Source organism: Apium graveolens, chromosome 10, assembly GCF_009905375.1.
Source record: "Apium graveolens cultivar Ventura chromosome 10, ASM990537v1, whole genome shotgun sequence".
NCBI lineage: Eukaryota > Viridiplantae > Streptophyta > Magnoliopsida > Apiales > Apiaceae > Apium > Apium graveolens.
Window position 1 is genome coordinate 2549276 of NC_133656.1, and position 4375 is coordinate 2553650.

The 4375-nt window shown below is 36.7% G+C and overlaps 1 non-coding gene across 1 annotated transcript; it reads right to left on the reverse strand.

The window, feature by feature from the left end:
* Positions 1–788: 788 nt before the first annotated feature.
* Positions 789–895, reverse strand: LOC141694604 (small nucleolar RNA R71). Its single transcript, XR_012563893.1, has one exon. It is a non-coding gene; the product is annotated as a small nucleolar RNA R71 (small nucleolar RNA).
* Between the last annotated feature and the right edge of the window lie 3480 nt (positions 896–4375).

Sequence of the window (4375 nt, forward strand, 5' to 3'; positions counted from 1 at the left end):
GATTTTAATTGTATTTATCGTCACTTGGTAAATACGCAATACTTACTATATATTTACGTTACTCACTTTACTCTCGTCATTTTAATAAGGTAATAGTACTCGTTAACTTCATTTTATTTTCATAATCCTTTTTGTCCATTAATCTCTTTTACTTTTAGTTTATATATTTGTCATCAGTGATCGTTAAAGTTCATTGATCTGGACATTGTTACTTACATACTCTTTTTCTTGTTGTATTTAAGGTAATCTAGCGATCATTTATGCGAACGCGTTCACGAGTTCGTAGGAGAATTCGGGAAAAAGATGAGGAAGAAGTTGTAGAGGATCGTAGGGAAGATTTTGAGGATGAAGAGAAAGTAGCAGAATAAGAGAAAATCGAAGAACCACCTTTATTAGAGATGGAGGATCAGTCAGATAATTCTAAGGCTTTAAAGGACTTTTCTAAGCCTAAGATCAGTGACATTCAGTCAAGCATCATCAGGCCAGCCATCAAGGCTAACACTTTTGAGATCAAGTCAAGCACGATTCAGATGATACAGAACTCAGTTCAGTTTGGGGGTAATCCTGCTGAATACCCCAACATGCACGTCAGGGATTTCATCGAGATCTGTGACACTTTCAAGTTCAATGATGTGTCTGAAGATGCTATCAATCTCCGACTATTCCCATTCTCTTTGAGGGACAAAGCGAAGTGTTGGTTACATTCTCTACCATCAGGGTCTATCACCAAATGGGAGGATCTTGCTCAAACGTTTCTCACTAAATTCTTTCCTATAGCGAAGACTACTGCAATTAGGAATGCTCTTACTCAGTTTGCTCAGCAAACTGGTGAATCTCTGTGTGAGGCTTGGGATCGATACAAGGAGATTCTAAGGAAGTTCCCACACCATGGCATGCCTGATTGGATGATTATAAACTGTTTCTACAATGGTTTAGGTGTACACTCTAGACCTATGCTTGATGCAGCATTTGGTGGAGCCTTATGGGCTAAAAGCTACAATGAAGCTTATGAGTTGATTGAGCTAATAGCAACCAATAAATACCAGAATCCTACGCAAAGAATGTTGCAAGTAATGGTAGCAGGAATTCTGGAAGTGGATCAAGCTACTGTTATAGCTGCTCAAATTCAAGCTTTAATGATGAAAGTGGACTTTTTGGCTAATTATGGAGTTAATCAGATTACTAGTATTTCTGAACTTTGTGCGGGAGCACATGAAACTGAGCAGTGTGCTATTTCAAGCGAATCAGCTCAATTTGTGAGCAACTTTCAGAGATCACAACAACAAGCTCCAGCCACTTATCATCCGAACAACTGCAAGCATCCTAACTTCAGCTGGAGCAATAATCAGAATGTGGTGCAACAATCTTATCATCCATATATAGCAAGGAAGTATAACCCTCCTGGTTTTCAGCAACCGCAATATGCCGCGAAGCAACAACTTCAACTTCAGCAGTTACCTCAAGCTAATGAAAAATCTGAATTAGAGGAGTTGAGACTCATGTGTAAAAGTCAAGCTGTCTCTATCAAGACCTTGGAGAATCATATTGGGAAAATTGCTAATGCATTACTAAATCGTCAACCCGGCACGCTTCCGAGTGATACTGAAGTGTCAGGCAAGAAGGAAGCTCAGGAGCATGTTAAAGCAATCACATTGAGGTCTGGTAAGGTTGTGAATCCTGAAGAAGCTAAGACTCCAATTTCTGAAGTGGAGGCTGATGAAGAAGAAGTGCAGAAGGAAGCCGAAGTAGAACCAAGGAAGACTACTGTTGAGCACACTCCTCCCGAGGGTAATACAGGGGAGAAACAGATCTATCCTCCACCTCATTTTCCTAAGAGGCTGCAGAAGAAAAAACTGGATAAGCAGTTTGCGTAGTTTCCGGAGGTGTTCAAGTAACTTCACATTAACATACCTTTCGCTGAAGCTCTTGAGCAGATGCCTAGTTACGCGAAATTCATAAAAGGTATTCTCTCTAGGAAGGTTAAGCTTGATGACTTAGAGACCATTGCTCTCACGGAGGAATGCAGTGTTGTGCTGTAAAAAAAATTGCCTCTGAAGCTTAAAGATCCTGGAAGCTTCACTATTCCTTGCACCATTGGAAAGTTGGCCAATCGTTCTATTACATATCCACGAGGTATTGTGGAGGATGTCTTGGTCAAGGTGGATAAACTCATTTTTCCTGCTGATTTTGTAATTCTTGATTTCGATGAGGATAAGAAGATTCCCATAATCTTGGGAAGACCTTTCTTGGCTACTGGCCGAACCTTGATAGATGTGCAGAAAGGTAAGCTTACCATGCGAGTGATGGATCAGGATGTGACTTTTAGCCCCCGTTTGGTTGGAAGAAAATAGATGGAAGGGGAGGGGAGGGGAGGGGAGGGTTCCTAAAATAAAAAAATGTGTTTGGTTCATATTTTTAGAGGGGAGGGGAGGGAAATGAAGGGGCTTAAAATTCCTTTTGGGTCATTTTTTGTTTACTCCTGATTTGGGGTTATTTGGAGGGGAGAAATTTTATTGACAAAAATCACCTTACACATTTTCAATACTTGTATATATCATAAAGCATCAATCCATTATCACCTCTCACCTATTCATCTCCTCTGCCTTCTGCTTCTCATTTCCAGGTAAAAAATCAAAATATCTATTGTGCATATTTATTCTCTATTTCAAATCCATCTGCTTTTATCTTGCTGTGATGTGCCAAATTCATTGCGATTAGCTTCATTGTTTATTATCTGTGATTAGTTCCATCTTTTATTATGAACAATCCATTGCCGATATGAATTTTTTGTACTATCTTCTTATTGTTCTATTATTGTGTTATGAACTTATATAGATTTTTGTCATAATAGATGGATTTTGAAGATTGGAAATTAACAGTCACTAGATGGTCTGATTTGTGCCGAAGAGCTATAACTCAAATCATATGCTTTATTGTTTATTGTCTTGTCTTACTTAAATCTCGTAAACGAAAAATTAGTTATAGTATGAGCTCTGAGAGAGAAAGAGTGCGAGAAGAAATATTGGCTAGAATTAGTAATAGCGAAACAAGTAGAAACATATTAAGAATGGGTCTCCAAACCTTCTTGACATTATGTGATATGTTGGAAAGAGAGGGTAGCTTACAACCCACAAGATGGTCTAGTATCGAAGAACAGGTTGCCAAATCAATTTATATATTAACACATAATGCTAAAAATTATGAAGTAAATTTTAGTTCCGTCGTTCCGGTGAGACAATTAGTTGTTATCTTCATCAAGTGTTAAGAGCTCTCCTCAATTTGGAAGCAAAATTTCTCGTACAACCTGATGGCTCTACAATTTCCCGTGAAATTTATGAAAATGGCAGATTTTACCCATATTTTAAGGTAACAGTTCATCATTAAATTAAAATTTATTTAAATATTTAAATAATAAACTAAACTATTTTTATATAATATATTGTATCAGGATTGCGTTGGTGCAATAGACGGCACACATATACGTGTCAAAGTATCTCCTAAAGATGCTCCCCGTTATCGTGGTAGGAAAGATTATCCAACCCAAAATATTTTGGCAGCATGTACATTTGATTTAAAGTTCACCTATGTACTCCCTGGATGGGAAGGCACAACTTCAGACTCTAGAATTATAAAGAATGCGTTAAGACGAGAAGATAATCTTAAAATTCCTCAAGGTAAAACCAATAAATAATACATTAAAATTATAATTTACTTGATTTTGAAACTATCAAATTGATTGTTCATATTATTTATAGGCAAGTATTACCTTGTTGATGCTGGTTTCATGTTGACAAGTGGGCTTATTTCCCCTTATAGAGGAGTTCGCTATCACTTGAAAGAATATTCTGCAAGAAATACTCCACAAAATCCTAAAGAATTGTTTAATCTTCGACACGCGTCATTACGCAATGCAATTGAAAGAGCCTTTGGTGTCCTCAAAAAAAGATTTGAGATTTTATCTAGTTCAACGGAGGCAAATTATAGTATTAGAGCTCAAAAACTCATTATCGTTGCTTGTTGCATTTTACATAATTACTTAATGAGCACAGACCCAGATGAAGAACTTATAGCTGAAGTAGATGCTGAGCTTGCTAATCAGAATGTTTCACATGATAATTATCGAGCTACAAGAAGTGATAATGAGGAGGTTGCTCAAGGAGAGCTTATTAAAGATAATTTAGCAAATCAAATGTAGACAGATTATCAAAATGATATTTTGAGCTAAACTAATTATATTTATACTTGTGTTCTTTATTGTAATGTTGTGTGATTATATTAATTGTGTTCATGGTCTATGTTTATTAATTGTGTCATGTTATAAATTATATAAATTGCAGTATGGCACCCAAAAAGTAGTCATTGAGTAACAGTGTAA